This window comes from Hippopotamus amphibius, chromosome 11 (assembly GCF_030028045.1).
Source record: "Hippopotamus amphibius kiboko isolate mHipAmp2 chromosome 11, mHipAmp2.hap2, whole genome shotgun sequence".
In the NCBI taxonomy this organism is placed as follows: domain Eukaryota; kingdom Metazoa; phylum Chordata; class Mammalia; order Artiodactyla; family Hippopotamidae; genus Hippopotamus; species Hippopotamus amphibius.
In genome coordinates this window covers 40,982,713-41,001,249 of record NC_080196.1, presented here as the reverse complement: position 1 = coordinate 41,001,249, position 18,537 = coordinate 40,982,713, and the positions used below count along the sequence as shown (strand labels likewise).

General features: G+C 41.7%; 2 protein-coding genes across 5 annotated transcripts in view; one reads left to right on the top strand and one right to left on the bottom strand.

Annotated features, from left to right (window-relative positions):
* The window catches only part of FKBP5 (FKBP prolyl isomerase 5), a 111,304-nt gene extending 104,497 nt beyond the window's left edge, over positions 1-6,807 (bottom strand). For all 4 annotated transcript variants that reach the window (XM_057698701.1, XM_057698703.1, XM_057698699.1 and 1 more), the window contains exons 1-2: positions 6,659-6,807; positions 1,164-1,268 (exon numbers count right to left, since the gene is read on the bottom strand). The gene's annotated coding sequence lies outside the window, so the exon portion shown is untranslated. The remainder of the gene's footprint in view (positions 1-1,163; positions 1,269-6,658) is intronic.
* The window catches only part of ARMC12 (armadillo repeat containing 12), a 49,866-nt gene continuing 37,243 nt past the window's right edge, over positions 5,915-18,537 (top strand). Inside the window, exon 1 of the mRNA XM_057698727.1 lies at positions 5,915-6,057. The gene's annotated coding sequence lies outside the window, so the exon portion shown is untranslated. The remainder of the gene's footprint in view (positions 6,058-18,537) is intronic.

Sequence of the window (18,537 nt, the reverse complement as noted above, 5' to 3'; positions counted from 1 at the left end):
AAGGCCACCTGCAGATATTTTTAAAGTTCTATCTGCAGTTAAGGCTTGACAACTCCAAACAAAATTCTTAAAAAATTCATCCTCAACAGACCAGTGAAATTTAGGGTATATGAAAGGCAGAAAAGGCACCGTCATCTCAGATAAATGTAAACATGCTTACTAAATGGAGAAAGTCCTTTTATCCATGTTGGCTGAGTTGGATATTTGTCATTTTTCTCTTCAAAGAACATATGTTTGTTAAAGAAAAATATATAGACCATATAAATGTATGGCTTTGGTTAGGAAAGGCAACATAAATGTTTATCCCCAGCTGTCAATGGTTAATTTGTTTAACCTGCTGGTTAGTCCTGTTACTTCAAATCGTCTTTCACTCTAGTAAATAACCAAATAAATTTCTTATGTAGATGCAAAAAAACTGATTAAAAAACGAATGTCCATAAATAATGCCTAATTCCAAATTGTGAAGAACAGATACTTCAGATTACATAAAATAGTAAGTCAAGAAAAAAAGCTGAATGTTTTAACAACTGACATAGTTTAAGCTATGATTTAAATAGCTTTAAGTCAAATCACTCTATGGCAGCACTAAAACTCATAGAAAGCACCAAATTCACCTATTAGACTTACCACTGACCTATGATCAAGATTAGTTTACATGGTAAGCACCAATCTTTCCTATTAGAAACACCACCCCAAAATGACAACCAGATTTGTTTGCCTATTCTTTGGTGAATTCCAGGACAGTAAAGATTGTACATGTTTGTGCAAAACCTTAGCACACTGAACATGTGCAACTCTCTTAAACAGGAATTATCACTACCTTCAATTCCAAGGAAGCTATCGCTAGGTATCAGTCTCATTTCCTAGGTGACTTACACAGGATAACAAAATAAAGCACAGTTTCCTTGCTGGCAGTTCTGCCTTGAATCATTTTCAGGATTCTGCTTCTTCTAACAGAAACATGTCATGAAACTTCAGAGAGAAGCAGCACAGATACAGATAGAGACAAAAGATGGTTAGTAATTCTCTTTTCCTACATCATTATTAAAGCACTACTTAATTTCAAATTGAGGCATTTCACTTTTTTCAGATAACAAAGTCATTCTCCTCATCTTTGACAAATTTTCATAATTTTTTCCCTTATGAAAGTAAAAGTTACATACCGCAAAATGCACGGATCTTGAGTGCTCAGCTCGGTAAATTTCAACAAATGTATACACCAACAACTGGTGAATCTGCAAGTTCCTCACACTGGTCTTGCAACTGTTCTGCAAGTTAAAAATTATATGAAAATTAAAAGTTACCCCAAAACTTTGAGTTCTGTAGCTTGAGTTCCAAATCAAGCTATAGGATATTTCCATCACCTTAAAATGTTCTCTTTTGCCCCTTTCTGGTCATCCACAGCCCTTACCCAGAAACCACTGTCCTGATTTCTATCACCATACCTAAGTTTCTCCTGTTCTTGTCTCTTTTATAAATGACATCTTACAGTACATACGTGTGTCTGGCTTCTCTTGCTCTGAATAATATTTCTGAGATTCACCTATGTTGTTGTATGAATCATTAGTTCATTGTGAAGAAAGATGCTACCAACATTTTCGTCAGTCTTTTTGTGGACATGTACTTTATTCCTCTTGGTGCAGCAAGATTTCATTAAGAAAAAAAAAAAGATTTCACATATAAGTCTGTGAAGTCATATAGTATAGATAGATGGGTTGATTTATATATGTACATATACATATAGCAAACATACAGTTACATATATAATGCAAATATATACAACAGATATTTTATCTACCTGTGTGCATATAATTGTGTGTGTGTGTGTGTGTGTGTGTGTGTGTGTGTGTGTGTGTGTGCGCGCGCGCGCACAGATTCTGAGAGGTCTACCTAGGACCAACAAAGGTATTTTAAAAGAACTTATAAAGTTCATAGTGAAAACAAATTTAAGATGGGAAAGATGACATTTCAATTTTTCTCAATTATTCAAATTATTTAATTTCTTAATTATTCTTAAAATTATTCAATTTTTCTTAATTATGTTTTAACCTAAGAATAATTCAAAAGAGAGACAAATTTCTCTCCATGTAAGTTACCCTGTTTTGCTCCAATGAAATACCATCTTCTCATAACAAATCCCCTTCCCAAACTAGAATTCTAAAACATTAAATATTACCATTCACCATGTAATAATTTTTCATGCTGGGGCAAAATCCAAAATATGTTAAGATTACAAGATTTTATTTTACTATCTTGCTCTTTTAAAAAGTTGAACATGGAAATAACTTCACTGGTTAATATTTAACATGGGTAACCACCATCTCATCCTCATGCAGAATACTGTATACTCCGAAAAAGACCAGAATGCTTCCTCCATTCCAAAAAGTAACTTACTGCAGCATGTAAGTCTGTGATAGGGACATTCTGACCTTCAAATTCCATGTGTAATTTTCAGCAGACAGTAGAGGAGGATCTTTAATTTCCAATGATAGGAACATTGAGAAACACACACACATCTCTGATTTTTGATGAGATCAATTTGAAATTCCCAACCCTGTTTGTGATAATCAGATGATCATTTTCAGGGGACTAGGAGTGGCTCCTCATTTAACATCATACATAAATTGCCAAGACTGAGGCTGAACACTACAAATGGTTCCAGAAATTTACCATCACCTGCTTTAGGAAGGGTTTGCAATTACAAAAGGGAAGAAAAGCCCTCTTCTAGTCTTTAATCTTTCTCCATCTTTTATTTTGCTCTTCCTTCCAAAAAATGAGCAATTTCAAGACGATACAATTCAAATGTACTATACTTTTAATCTTAAAAAACATTCTTAGCATTTGGATGTTCCCTAACTTTCACAGATGTGTAATTGTTTACTTAAAAACTCAGTATTTCACTCTGAAAATACATAATTTTCATTTTTCTAATAACTGTACCTTTTTCTAAAAAGAAAAAAAAAACCAACCTTGATTAACTGTTACAAAACTGACAGCAGCTCCAAACAGCTACAATTCCCAAATTTTTATATCTTTTGCCTGATTGTTTTAGAGAACAAAAATTTTATTCCTATTTCTAAAAATGTTTTTCTTCCAGACCAAGAGGAGACAATAAGCATACCAAATGCGTAGACCCCGTACTCCCTCTGGTGGTCCTTCACTCTTATTAACCAGATGTTTTCCAAAAGACTAAAACACTAAAATAAGCATAAAATGAACTTGCCTCATTTAAGGATTATGGTCTTACATGTTTGAGTTTCAGCTGAATGCAGGTCAAGTCTCATAACAAACAATGATGTACAAATTATTTTCAGTACTTGAATTTTAGTGTTTCAAATACTACTGAAATAGCCTTAGTAACTTGTTACACAAGGTCCTACTATAAACTATTTTAACCTGTCTTATTTGGTAGAACTTTTACACAATAAATAAACATCTTATTTGGAAAAAAAAAAACCCACACTTAAGTGGCTACTGTTTTTAAATCAACAGTTATGTGATTTACCTACCAACAGCCACCCAGTCGCTGATGAATGTAGATTTAATTTTCCTTACACTTTTGGGGACATAATGTCAGAAGTTAAAAATGCACTGTAGAAAAATTCAGAATGTAAAATAATGAAAAAACAAAATCTAATTACTAACCAGCTAGGTTAGAAAATTCAAATAGTTTCAGAATTATAAAATGTTAGTGTGCCAAAACATGTACAATATAGATTCTTTGTTAGGAATTGTGGAAAATTATATTAAAGGCCTACAGAAAATATTCTTAATGATGGATACAGCATGCATATTACTGTTCAATAAAGCAGTATTAATGTTTAACAGTATTATGTGATTTATCCCCAAATTTAGCTGGTTTAATATGTGTCCCTGTTTTTTGTAGTTTTATTCATTCAAAAATATTTTCCCAGTCCCAAACTCAAAAGGAGCCACACCTGAGGGTAAGTGACTTAAAAACACTCCCAACATTTATTGTGTTGATGCAAGAATTCAGCTTATGTTTAATTTTGAAACTTTAATGTGGTTGATAACTTTATGATATGGTCTACCACAAGTTAAAGTGGAAAAACTCAGTAATTAAAATATATAAAAACTGAATTTGAAAATGGTCTTTTACTTAAAAGGCACTTTTATAGCTAAAGTTCCCAAAATATGCTCTGTGTAAATAAAGCTACGAAATATGGCTTGAATTTATGATATGCAGTATACCTAAGCATCATCATAGGATAAAGCCTATAAAACTTCTAATTATACATAGTAGTTAAACTGACATATTCCTATACACTTTAAAGAACAATTATATAGATCACCCATAACCCATCTCATAAGATTCCGTAGAACTACTTATATAGAATAAAACCCATTCTGCAGGAGTCACTGTTCAAACAACCTACCTTCACTAAGCATCAAAAAGCCACCTCAGCTTTCAACAGTAATAACTTCTACACCTATAGAAAGAGGATGTTCTTCCTTCTCTAGACTGATTCTTTCTAAGCTAAGAAGCCTTTAGATAACAAAACAACCTAAAATATGTATCCTTTTCCAATCCAAGAATAAACAGAAAATTGAAGATTTCACTAGTTGCCTAATCCAATATTTTAGAATGTTCATGTTGAACTGGTTAAAATGTTTTAAAAAAGAAATTCACCCAAAATTCCCATTACTGAAAAAATTGAAGATTCAGAAACATATTTGTTTTGTTAAATGTTGGAAAGACAAAGACCTCACAGCATATAAGCCTGTGGTTTCAGAGAAATAAAACATTTTATAAAGACCATCTCTGATTTTTTAAAAAATCCCAAATAGTCACAATTAGACTACTGGTTAAAGAGTTCACCTTTAAAAGGTGTTACTAATTGGCTACGTAAATAACTAAAATTACCATTCAATGAAACACTAATAAAGTTGCGTAATTAAATCAAAATTATAATTGTCCTTAAGAAGTTAAACTTACATCTCTTACGTACAAATCATACCCAGCACAGATACAAAAAAGACACATTAGAAGAAAAACTGAGTAATCGAAATCAACTGTTCCTCACAAACGAGCGTTATTAATAACCTTCATAATATATTTTTAAATAATTATATATTATTTTAAAACATTTTTTCTATAGATGCTCTAAATTGGTCAGGCCATAACTGTAGATTGTTAAGTGAGGTCAGCTGGGAGAGAGAGAAAAGTGAAAGCATAACAAATAAAAATTTCCCACAAGAATAAGTTTTTCAACTCTATTCTTGAATTTTAAAGTAAAACTCTTGTGCAGGGTGGGGGTGGGGAAGGATTCCCATAGACTATTAAAAACACTGAACCAAAATATGTTCTTAACTTTTGTCTGCAATCTAACAAAACGGGAAGACAATGAAAATAAATACTCCTGTGTGCCCTCTGAGAGGCAAAGAAAGCTCCCATTCAATGCTAAGCCTTATTCCACTCCTGTAAAGTAAATCCAAAACCACGAGCTCCAACTGCTTCATGCAGAATTTACTGAATGGCGGCCAAACGCTGTACACGCTGTCCTGAACCACACTGAAGGATATCTAGAGTTCTGCACTCTCCATTTACAACTTGTACCTTACTATGCAGGCTTTCGCCACCACTGCAGAAACCAATTTTTAAACTGAGACGAAGATGTTCCTCCCGGCACGTCAATGGAAAGAAGGCAATCTCCCCGCTGACAACACCCCCCACCTGCCCCCCACCCCCCCCATCAATCCTGGTTTTGACTCCTATACTGCGGCCAACACACCTCTTTTAGACATCATTAAGGGGGAGAGCGTCATAACGTCCCGGAGTGAACCGAATACGGAGCCCTGAAACAACTTTGCACTGGCGTTCACCTGGCACTAGGATCATCACCTGTTAGGACGGCGCCGCACCGCACCCTCTACGAGCGGCCGAGAGTGGGGATGCTGGGCTCAGTCACCGGTCTCCGGGCGGCAGGTGAAGGCGGTGAACGCGCATCCACACCCACCGCCCGCGGAGCGCAAACCGAAAGCCAGGACGGCGGCGGCGGGACGCTCCGTTATCCTCATCCCCGGCGGGCCAGCCAGGTGAGCGAGGCTCCATCGCGCCCGCGGCGTCCCGGCGCACGGCTCACCCCGGCTCCACTTCTCCCGCCGCCCGGGCCCCGGAAAGCGAAGTTTCTCTCCCGCCCGCGGCAGCTGCTGCTCACGCGCCGCCCGGCTCTCCGCCGGTCCCGCCGCCTGCTCCGGGCGGCGGCGGTCACGGGAGCCGGGCCTCGGGCGAGTCGGGGGCCGCCGACGGGAGCCGGAGCCGGGACCTGTCACCCCGGGCGGGAAACAAAAGCCGGGTGAAGACCCGCGGGCGCGACCGGCCTCGCCTCGGAGACGGGGAGCGAGGCGGGGGCGGAGAGCCGCTCCCGCGGCCACCGGCTCCGGGTCTCCGGGAGGGAGCCCCGGCCCCGCGGCCCGGGGGGACGCAGAGGAGCCCCACAGTGGAGCTGGGGGCCTCTGGCGCGTCCTCCTGGAAGCTCCCCCCGGCCCCGCTGGCCGCGACGCGCCGCTCCCGGGCTGGGGAGCCGCGTGAGGGGGCGGGGAGGCGGCGCGGCGGCGGCCGGACAGCCAAGGAGGGAACTCGGCTTCCCGGGCTCCGCGACCACCCGCCCCATCCCTGAGGCTGTGGCGCCAGTACCTGCCGCCACGGTTGCTCGTATGCTCTCTCTCCGCCGCACCCGCGCGCCGCTGGCCCCTCAGCCCGCCCAGCAGGCCGCCCGCGCGCCGGACGCCGCCGCCGGAGACTGGCAGCGCCCGCTAACCGGCCCGAATCCCCCGGGCAGCGCCCGGCGCCGTCCCGCCCTCGCCGGCCGCAGGACCCGCCTCCCATAGGGCCCCGGGGCTGTCAGTCCGCCCCCAAAAGGCGCGCGGGCTGTCGCTCCGCCTGTCCGGATTGGCGGCCGCGCGCCGTCCATGCAAATAAGGCCCCGCCCCCGTCCATTTGCACCTCCGCCTTGGTGTAACCTCCGCCTCTCCACGCCGGCCCACGTGTCTGGCCCTTGCCCTTTGTGGGGGCTGGAGGGAAGGGATGGAGAAAACTGACCGACACCCCCTCACAGCATCCCTTACCTCCGGGAAACTAATGCCTAAACAAACTAGTTGACTTCACATCGGGATCTGTCTCTGAAAGCCCTGCCCTCCTGTCTGCGCACTCGGCCTGCCCCGAGGATGGAGGGGGCAGACCAGGCTTGTTTGTTTCAGGTGAGCAAGCCAGGTTAGCCCCAGGAAACAATATCAGGAACTCAAAGTTGTCCATTTGGAACTGGGGAAACTCCCATCTGGAGAACCACAGCACATAGCACTTCCCTCTGGACCCTCAGGGACTGTGAAGACTACTCTTTCCCGTGGCTTTCTACCTTTTAAATATGAGATCCTAGGTGACTGAGACAGCAAAGGGCCTTGAAAGATGTCTGTGTTTTCTGTCACCTGCGAAAGGGTAGGCCTGCTGAGCAACTCAGCTTCAGGAGAGGTTCAGACCCCTCCAACGAAATGGCTACCCAGAGATTCAGATGAGGGGACTGGGCTAGCGGTACCTGGGCCTTAGGGAGTAGCTAGCTCAGTCTCATTTTTGAGGAAACAGAAACCTGAAGTAACATAGCTATGGAGCGTAATAATTACCTATGGAAACCTAACATCTCCTAGCTCCACATCTGCTCTCTATGCTATATCACCTGGGTCACTTAGGTATTTATGTGGAGCTTCTACAAATCATCATCTCTGCCTTCAAGAGGTGCTGCCTGCAGAAATAACCACTAGAGCTGACACTGAAACCTCCTCAAGGGCAAGGGCCCTGTCTCAGTGCCTAGAAGCTTCCCTTTTTATCAGATGCCAGAGAGAGTCACTGAAACAATTTACTTATGTATTAATTCAGTAAGACAGTGGAGATTAAAACTACTCTGCATACTAACACCAATTGATTAAGCATCTACTATGCTTTTTAACAGCAAGTATTAAGTGCTGTGCTATGTGCAGGGTATACAGATACCAGAGGACACTGTCCCAGCCCTTAAGGGCTTCAGCCTAAGAGACAGTGACATCCACATTGCATGTCAATGCTCCTCATGTTTCAGAGACTGTGACAGATGTCTGCATAGGGAGTGGCTGTGCATAGGCCAGTGGAGGACTCCCAGGAGGGGGAAAACAGCTCTTCCTGGGAGAGTCAGGAAAGGCCTCGAAGAGGTGACTCTAGAGCTGAGACTTAAAAGATAGTATTCAAAGATGGTGTTTGCCAGGCTGAGGGATGTGGAAGAGGAAGGCAAGGAACTCCCCGGGGGGGCGAGAGGTGGCGGGGAGAGGGGAGAGGGGAATAGCATGAGCAAAGGGAAGGCAGACCTGGAAAAGCCTAGTAATTGAGGGAACAGCAAGCAACACTGGGGGCAGATCTGCAGGGCTGTGTGGCCATGTCACATGGTCTGGGACCAGGCTCTTCCAGGAGGAAGACAGAAAGACCCGGGAGGCTGCCAGGCTGTGTTGTAACACACCGCAGCAAACAACAACAGGCCCTGTAGATACAGCTGCAGCCTTTTTTTTTTCTAGGCCAGAGTCTGTGGGGAACAGTCAGTTCCACAGTTCCGATGGCAGCCTGGCTGGCCCCACCCACTCTCTCAGAAAACCACTCCGGTCACTGCACTTGCCCTCCTCAGCATTTGGAAACATGTGTGCTTGCAATTTCCCTAAGCATTGCTGCCCTTCAGAACTCAAAGATAACCTGGGCCATGGCTGCAGACACCTGGCTGTGGGAGAAGCAACCCTTTCCTCAGGCACGCAGCAGTTCTTTGCAAGGCCTGTCACCACAGCTGGCCTCATGGGCCTGTGAACTGTGCTCAGATTAATGCTCTGCTGTCACTGTCTTGAAATCCTTAATAATTTTTTAACAAGGGGCCCACATTTTTATTTTGCGGTGGGACCAGCAAATTATTTGCCAGTCCTACCTGTCACTGTTAATGCCCCGGGGAATGTTTGCGATACTGCTCAGATCATATCTCATTTAAAACACTCGGCATGGGGAATTCCCTGGCGGCCCAGTGATAGGACTCCGCACTTTTTCACTGCCCCGGGCGTGGGTTCAATCCCTGGTCTGGGCACTAAGATCCCGCAAGCTACTCGGCACGGCCAAAAAAAATTAAAAAATAAATAAAATAAAACACTTGGTGTGCTCTTGGTTTGTTCACATGCCTTGTATCACCTGATTCTCAAAATGACAATGTGGAGTAGGCCTATATTACTGGTCCCATCTCTCAGTTGAGTAAACTGAAGTTTGGCAATCTTCTCCAGGCCGCACAGCTAGGAGGTGGCAGAGTTTGTACTTGAACTCAGCCTACACAAGCACTATTCCATCCACTGTAGAGCTACCTCCATGTTAGTTTCAGAATCTTTTCAAATGTAGATTTGTACATGAAGGATTTTAAGAGTCAGAACACCTGATGGAATGGATATCTGTCATTTCATGGCTATCACCTTTTAAATAGTTTTTCATCAATTTTGAAAAACTCTCAGCCATTGTGTGTTCAAATACTCTTTCTGTACATTTTCGTCTTTCCTTCTGGGCCCCCAGTTGAAATATATATTAGATCTTCTCACTACATCCCTTTCTTCTGTATTTTCTAGTTTTTGTCCTTCCATGCTTTGTTCTAAAAATTTCTCCTGACTCTTGCAGTTCACTAATTCTCTATTCAGCTTTTTTAAAAAAAATTCTCCCCTTAAACCCATCCATTGAGCTCTTAAATTTGATTATTCTATTTTTTTTTAGTTCTAGAATTTCTATTTGGTTCTTGTTCAGATCTGCTGTGTCACTTCTTATATCCCTTAGTGCCCTACTTAATTTTTAAGCTTGACTTTTCTCTCCTTAAACACAGTAAGTATAGTTGTTTTAGGGTCTGTGTTGCTGGTGTAGGAGAGGGCACAATCTGGAGTCCCTGGGGGTCCACTTCCATTGTCAGTTTTTCCTACTGGTTCTTCCTCGTGTTATTTTATCTCCTCATGTACCTGGTTATGTTTTGGACATTGTATTTGAAAAGTCATCTGAGGCAACGATGATAATATCTTCCTCAAGAAAGGATCTCCATTTGTTTCCACAGATATCCTGGGACACTAGCAAACTAGGGTCACCTTAACCCAATCAGGGCTTCTGATTTTCTGAGCCTCTCTGATAACTTGAAGCTAGGCTAGAGTCTGTGGGAGGGTTTATTCATTTATGGTCCCCCCCTTACTCAATGCTACAGTTCTTTGAGGTCCCAGTTGAAGATGGGGAGTTTTTTTTAGTTATACGAGGGTGGGCAAAAATTATTCACACTCTGGTTGTAGAATGTATTTTAATTAGCTTTTAGGAAAGACAAATACATCATTTTTTGATATAATCTCCTTGCTTTTTTTAAAAATAAATTTATTTATTTATTGGCTGTGTCAGGTCTTCGTTGATGCACACAGGCTTTGTCTAGTTACGGTGAGCGGGGGCTACTCTTTGTTGTGGTGCACGGGCTCCTCATTGCCATAGCTTCTCTTGTTGCAAAGCACGGGCTCTAGGTGCATGGGCTTCAGTAGTTGCGGCACACAGGCTCAATAGTTGTGGCTCACGGGCTCTAAAGCGTAGGCTGAATAGTTGTGGCACACAGGTTTAGTTGCTCCTGGGTATGTGGAATCTTCCCGGAGCAGGGATCAAACCCATGTTCCTTGCATTGGCAGGCCACCTAGGAAGTGCCTCTCCTTGCTTTTCAGTACACTTTGTCCATCTGTCAACAAGCTTTCACATTACCTCGTTAAAAAATGTTTTAGGCTGAGCTACGAGCCATGAATGCACCACTGTCTTTCTTCACTTCTTCATCAGATGTGAATCCGGCTCCCTCTTGATGGCTAACACTTGTGCGACCTTCCTTGAACTTCTCTATCCATTCATAAACACTTCTTCGCAACAAAACTCTTTCTCCATACTGCGCACAAAGTCTTCAATAAATAATGGCACCAGGTACACCCTCAGACCACAAAAAATGAATCACTGCACACTGCTCTTCTTTCATGCAGATCACAAGCGGGGCATCCATTTTTGCTCGCACTGCAGTTACAAATGAACTGATGTAACACGTTCACACCTGCAGAGCAGTGACTGGGGAGACAGTAGCCTTGAACAGAAAGTGCTGATAAGACAATGTGACTAACAGAAGTTTTAATATAACCAGAGTGAAGATAATATTTGACTACCCTCATATATTGTTTCATAGCAAACTGTCCCCAAATTTAGCAGTTTAAAACAGATGTCAGCAGATTTTTCTTTAAAGGGCCAGATAGTAAATATTTTAGGCTTACAAGCCATACAGTCTCTGTCATAACTACTCAACTCTGTCATTATAGTACAAAACAGCCATAGACAACACATAAATGAATGGCCTGACTGCCTAACAATAAAACTTTATTTGTGAAGACAGGCAGCCATCCTCAACCTGATAAAGGACACCTACAAAAAAACCCACAACTAATATCGTGCCTAATAGTGACAGACTGGATACTTTCCCTAGAAAACAAGACAAGGAACAAGACGAGGATGTCCACTCTTGCCACTTCTATTTAATATTGTACTGGAGGTCCTAGCCCGGGCAATTAGTCAAGAAATAGAAATGAAGGGCTTCCCTTGTGGCGCAGTGGTTAAGAATCCGCCTGCCAATGCAGGGGACACGGGTTCGCGCCCTGGTCCAGGAAGATCCCACATGCCTGAAGCAACTAAGCCCTTGCGCCATAACTACTGAGCCTGTGCTCTAGAGCCCGTGAGCCACAACTATTGAGCCCACATGTCACAACTTCTGAAGCCCGTGCACCTAGAGCCTGTGCTCTTCAACAAGAGAAGTCACTGCACTGAGAAGCCTGCACACCACAACAAAGCGTAGCCCCCACTCTCCGCAACTAGAGAAAGCCCACGCGCAGCAACGCAGACCCACCACAGCCAATAAATAAAAATAAATTTATTTTTTAAAAATTAAAAAAAAAAAAGAGGGGCCTCCTAGATTGGTACAGTGGTTAAGAATCCACCTGCCAATGCAGGTGACACAGGTTCGATCCCTGCTCCAGGAAGATCCCACATGCTGGGGAGCAACTAAGCCCGTGCGCCACAACTATTGAGACTATGTTTTAGAGCCCATGAGACACAACTATTGAGCCCATGTTGCAACTACTGAAGCCCACGCACCTTGTTGTGCTCCACAACAAGAGAAGCCAAGGCAATGAGGAGCCCACGCACCACAACAAAGAGTAGCCCCCACTCACCGCAACTAAAAGAAAGCCCACGCACAGCAAAAACGACCCAACACAGCCAATAAAATTAATTAATTAATTAATTAATTTTAAAAAAAGAAACAGATCCACTCTGCTTAAAAAAAAAAATTAAAAGGCATCCATGGTGCAGCCACTATGGAAAGCAGTATGGAGATTCCTCAAAAAACTAAAAATAGAACTACCTTATGATCCAGCAGTTCCACACCTGTGTATACATCTGAAGAAAATGAAAACACTAAATTGAAGAAGATACATGTGGGACTTCCCTGGTGGTCCAGTGGTTAAGACTTTGCCTTCCAATGCAGGGGGTGTGGATTCAGGGAGCTAAGGTCCCACATGCTTCCAGGCCAAAAAACAAAAAACCATAAAAAACAGAAGCAATATTGTAACAAATCCAATAAAGACTTTTAAAATGGCCCACATCAAAAAAAAAAAAATCTTAAAAAGATACAAGCACCCCAGTGGTCATAGCAGGATTGTTTACAATAGCCACAATAGCCAACATATGGAAGCAACCTGTGTCCATCAACAGATGAATGGAGAAAGAAAATGTAGTAAATAGATAGATAGATGATAGATATACACAATGGGATATTACTCAGCCATAAAAAAAGAATAAAATTATGCCATTTATAACAACATGGATGGACCTAGAGAGCATCATGCTTAGTGAAATGTCAGACAAAGACAAATGCTCTGTTATCATTTATATGTGGAATCTAAAAAATAAAACAAGCAAATGAATATAACAAAACAGAAACAGACTTATAGGGAACAAACTAGAGGTTACTCCTGAGGAGAGGGAAGGGGGAGAGGCAAGATAGGGGTATGGGATTAAGGTGCAAATTACTTATAAAATAGATAAACAAGGGCTTCCCTGGCAGTCCAGTGGTTAAGACTCTGTGCTTCCACTTCAGGGAGCACGGGTTCAATTCCCTGGTTGGAGAAGTAAGATCCTGCATGTGGTGCAGCGGGCCCCCCCCACAAAAATTAGATAAGCAGCAAGGGTATATTGTATGGCACAGGGAAATATAGCCATTATTTGTAATAATTTCAAATGGAGTAAAATCTATAAAAATATTGAATGAGGGACTTCCTAGGTGGTGCAGTGGTTAAGAATCCATCTGTCAATGCAGGGGACATGGGTTCGATCCCTGCTCCAGGAAGATCCCACGTGCCACGGAGCAGCTAAGCCCCGTGCGCCACAGCTATTGAGCCTGTGCTCTAGAGCCCAAGAGCCACAACTATTGAGCCCGTGCTCCACAACAAGAGAAGCCACTGCAATGAGGAGCCCACACACCACAATGAACAGTAGCCCCTGCTCACGGCAACTAGGGAAAGCCCGTGTGCAGCAATGAAGACCCAACACAGCCAATAAATAAATTAATTAATTAATTAAAAACAATATTGAATCACTATATTGTATGCCTAAAACTAATATAATACTGTAAATGAAGTATACATCAATAAAAGACACATGCACACACACACAAAGATGTCCAGATTGGAAAGGAATAAGTAAGACTATTCACAGATGACATGATCTTGTGTTAGAATATCCTACGGAATCCACCAAAAACCTGTTAGAATTAATAAATGAATTCAGCAAGTTTGCTGGATACAAGCCAACAATAAATAGCATTTGTATTTCTGTACACTTTCAATGAACCATCCAAAAATAAAATCAAGAAAAAAAATCCATTTATAGTAGCATCAAAAAGAATAAAATACTTAGGAACAAATTTAACAAAAGGAATGCCAAACTTAGGCTCTGAAAACTATAAAACATTGTTGTAAGAAGTTAAGGACCGGGACTTCCCTGGTGGTGCAATGGTTAAGACTCTGCGCTCCTAGCGCTGGAGGCTCAGGTTTAATCCATGGTCAGGGGACTAGATCCCACATGCACGCTGAAACCAAGAGTTTGCACACCACAACTAAGGAGCCCCTGAGCTGCAACTAAGGAGCCCACCTGCCTCAACTAAGACCTGGCACAACAAAATAAACAAATAAGTAAATAAGTAAATAAATAAATAAATAAATAATAAATAAATTTTTTTAGAAAAAGAAGTTAAGGATCTAAATAATTGGGAAAACATCCTGTGCATCAAAAGACTTAACATTGTTATGATGGCAATACTCCGAAAATTGATCTACAAATTCAGTGCAATCCCATTAGACTCCCAGCTTGCTTCTTTATAGAAATTGGCAAGCTGTTTCTAAAATTCATATGGAATTGCAAGGGACTCAGAATAGCCAATAACACTTAAAAAGAAAGACAAAGTAGGAAGACTTACATTTCCTGATTTCAAATTTTACTACGAAACAACAATAATCAACACTTGGTAACAGCACAAGGGTAGACATACCCTTGACAATGAAATATTTTCCACAAGGGTACTAGTGTTGGTAAATATGCGGAGAAATTGAAACCCTTGTACATTGCTGGTGGGAATGGAAAATAGTTTGGCACTTCCTAAAATGTTAAACAAAGAATTACCATATGACCCAGCAATTCCACTCCTAAGTATATACCCAAAAGAATTGAAAACAAAGATTCAAACAGATACTTACTTGTACACCAATGTATATATTAGCATAAGCTCATAATAGCCCAAAGGTGAAAACAACACAAATGTGTATCAACTGATGAACAGATAAACAAAATGTAGTATATCTGTACAATGGAACATTATTTGACCATAAAAGAGAATGAAGTACTGATAGATGCTGTAACGTGGATGAACCTTGTAACGTGGATGAAGCTAAGTAAAAGAAGCCAGTCACAAAAGACTGCATATTATATGATTCCATTCATATGAAATGTCCAGAACAGGGAAGACAAAAGACAGGAAGTAGATTAGAGATTGCTTAGAACTGGGAGTGTAGAGGAAGGACAGATAGGAAGATAATAGGTAAAAGGTGCAAGGTTTCTTTTTGAGGTGATGAAAATGTCCTGAGGTTGACTGTGGTGATGGTTGCACATATCTGTGAGTGCATTAAAACCACTGAGTTGCATAACTGGGCTTCTAAACATGGTGGCTGGCTTCCTCCAAAGAGCAAATTTCTTAAGGTTTAGGCCTGGAACTGACAACGTCATTTCCACCATGTTCTGTTAGTTAAAGCAGGTCACCAGCCAGTCCAGATTCAAGGGGAGGGAGCTAATAATGATGTGAATACTGAGATATATGGTTCACTGGGGTCCACAGAAGTGACAATCTATCACGATCTCTGTCCCCTAATGAGATACTTCCTCCCACATGCAACATATACTCACCACCTCTTAAGAGCCCCCAGATCTCACCCCATTACTGTACTAAGATGGAGCTTGAAGCCCATAATTTTATCATTTAAATCAGGTCCACGTATGAATGAGGTTTCTCAAGAGATGCTTCTCTGAATCTGATAACTTTTGAATTAGGGAGACAAGTTACCCGCTCCCCACAGGCAATGGTGAGGCAGAGGAAGGAAAATCCCAATAGACATTCCTACTCAGAAAGGAGGGGAAAACGGCAGGCACTTAGAAGCCACAGGTCCATGGCAATTCTGAAATCTAGGTGGGCACATGTTACCCTTATCATTCCTTGGTTACGTCCTGGTTCTTAGGGTAGTAGCACTTCCTACATGGCAGCTGGCATCCTCCAGAACCAACATATGGAAGCTGTCCTCTTAAGGCTTGAGCCTGGCCCAGAACAACATCGCTTGCACTATATTCTGTTGGGTAAAGTGGATCACAAGGCCAGCCCAGAGTCAGGAAATTACACAGGGTACAGAGAGCCATAGTCATGGCTCATTGGGGGTCATCAGAGCAACAACCTACCACAGGAGTGCTTTATCAGAGTCTCCAACCTCGGTAGGCCTTGAACTCCAATTTTGTACCCCTAGTCCTAAGAAGCTTTCAAAAGTGCAGCTCAGCCTCTCTAATGATTCAGATCGGCAAATGCCCTGGGGTAAAATCAGCCCCAAATGCTGGACTCATTTCTCTGTTAGGGTTGCCAGATTTAACAAATAAAAATATAGGACATCAAGTTACATTTGAATTTCAAATAAAAAACAAATTATTTTTTAGTATCATTATGTCCCCAATATTGCATGAGTGTACTTATGCTAAAAAATATTTTGTTGTTTATGAAATTCAAATTTAAGTGGGAGTCCTGTATTTTATCTGGCAACTCTAATCTCTCTGAATTCTTATCTTTTCATGTATCTTGGTCCAGTAATTCCTCACTACCATGTTAGATTTTTGATGCTTTTAAGATTCAAAAATATTTTTCTACTGTATATAGTTGTCTTTGATGAGAGGAATGGTCCAAATTCTAAATGGCATTTCTGTATTTTGGGAAATCCTTCTATCATGAATTTTACCTCTCAACCTAGAAGTCAGAATTCAAATTCCCAGCCTCCCTTGCAGCTAGATCATAGCTCTACCAATCACACACCTAAAAGAGACTTCGATTTACAAATGCAGGACAGGAGATCTGGTGAGTGGCTCCCACTTTCCACTGGACAGGTGGTTATAGAAAAATTCCAGTTTTTAAAATGAGGCAAATCTATATATACTGTAGCAGGGGTTGTTAGTTATCCCCCAATATCCATTCTCCTCTTCTCCTCTGCTTTTTGAACTAGGTACATGGCTACCTGGAACAAAGAATATATTTCCCAGCCTCCATTGCAGCTAGGTGTGTCCCTGTGTTCTGACTAATGGGAGCTGAGCAGAAATGTCATAGGATGTGTCCTTAATGGAAGGAAGGATGTCCCTCTCTTTTTTTCCCTCTTTCTGCTGGCTAGATGCAGATGTAATGGCTGGAGCTCAGCCACAGTGGACCACGAGGTAGAAGCCCCATGTTGAGTACGGCATAGCAAAAGACAGAATGAATCTTGGTCCCTGATAATTGTGCAGTCCTAGTATTTCCTGGCTAATTACCTCTGGATTTCATTCATGAGAGAGAAATCAGTGTCTAATTTTGCAAGGCACTGATGTTTTGAATTTTCCACCACTTGCAGCTGAACCTAATCTTAATGTTTAGTGAATATGTTTAGTGAAACATTGACGGGGAATGATTTCTAAGATAAATTGTTAAATAAAAAGAGTAAGGTGCAAAGCAATGTATACAGTTCGGTACTATTTTTGGAAAAAATTCTGATAGAGATAGCTATGTTTGTATATTACTAGCTTTTTTCCAGAAGGATACACTGTTTGAATTTTGTACCATGTTGAAATATTAAGTTAATATTAACTTTAAAAAATCAAAATTTTAAACCTAGTTAAAAATTTAAATGATTTACATTTTAAAACCACAATAATTTGGTGGAACTATGGTTGACTTTCCTCTTCTTTCTACTTTCCTGTATTTTTAGGTTTCTAAGCATATTTACATACAAAATCAAATTGTGCCAGGCAATAAAAATAATTAACATTGTCAATATTTTTTCTTTGTTGATATGCATACCCTTTAATTCCCAGGACCTCAAAGACCAATACACTGAGCCTCCACTTTGGACTGCAAATCCATTCAGCTATGTGTATTGAACACCTACTATCTATCAGGCTCTAGGTAAACAAAACAGACAAAATGCCTTTGGTCCTGGAGCTAACGCTCTTAGGTGGCAGACAGTCAATAAGTAGACAAACAAATAAAATTCTTTCAGATAGGACTCACTGCTACAGAGAAAACAGAGTAATATGATCAGAAGTGTTGGGAACACTAATAGGGAAGGTGGTGAGGAAAGGCCCCTGAGGAGGTGACACTTGTGCTGAGAACTGAATCATGAGAAGGAACAAGTTATGGAAATTTTGAAAGGATGAGAATTCCAGGAAAGAAGCCCAGAACACGGGGGAAACAGAGAGATGGTCAGAGCAGCTGGGCAGATGTGTGTGGGTGGGGGCACTGGTTCCAGAAGAGCTGGGAGAGGTGGGCATATGTTTGCTTCAGGGAAAGACCACTGCACCCCTAACCAGTACTGCTAAAATGAAAAAGGTCAATACTACCAAGAGCCGTCAAGGCTGTGGAACAACTGGAACTCTCGTCCTTTCTTGGTGGGAACATACTTTGGAATACTGTTTGGCAGCTTCTTTGGAAGTTAAACATACACTTGCCATATAACTCAGAGATTCTGCTCCCAGGAGAAACAAAGACATGTGTTCACAGAAAGAGCTGTGCAAGAGTGTTCACAGCAACTTTTCATACTAGCCTCAAACTAAAATCAACGATCAGCTCCATCCACAGGAGAAAGGATAGCAAATAGTGTTACAGTCATGAG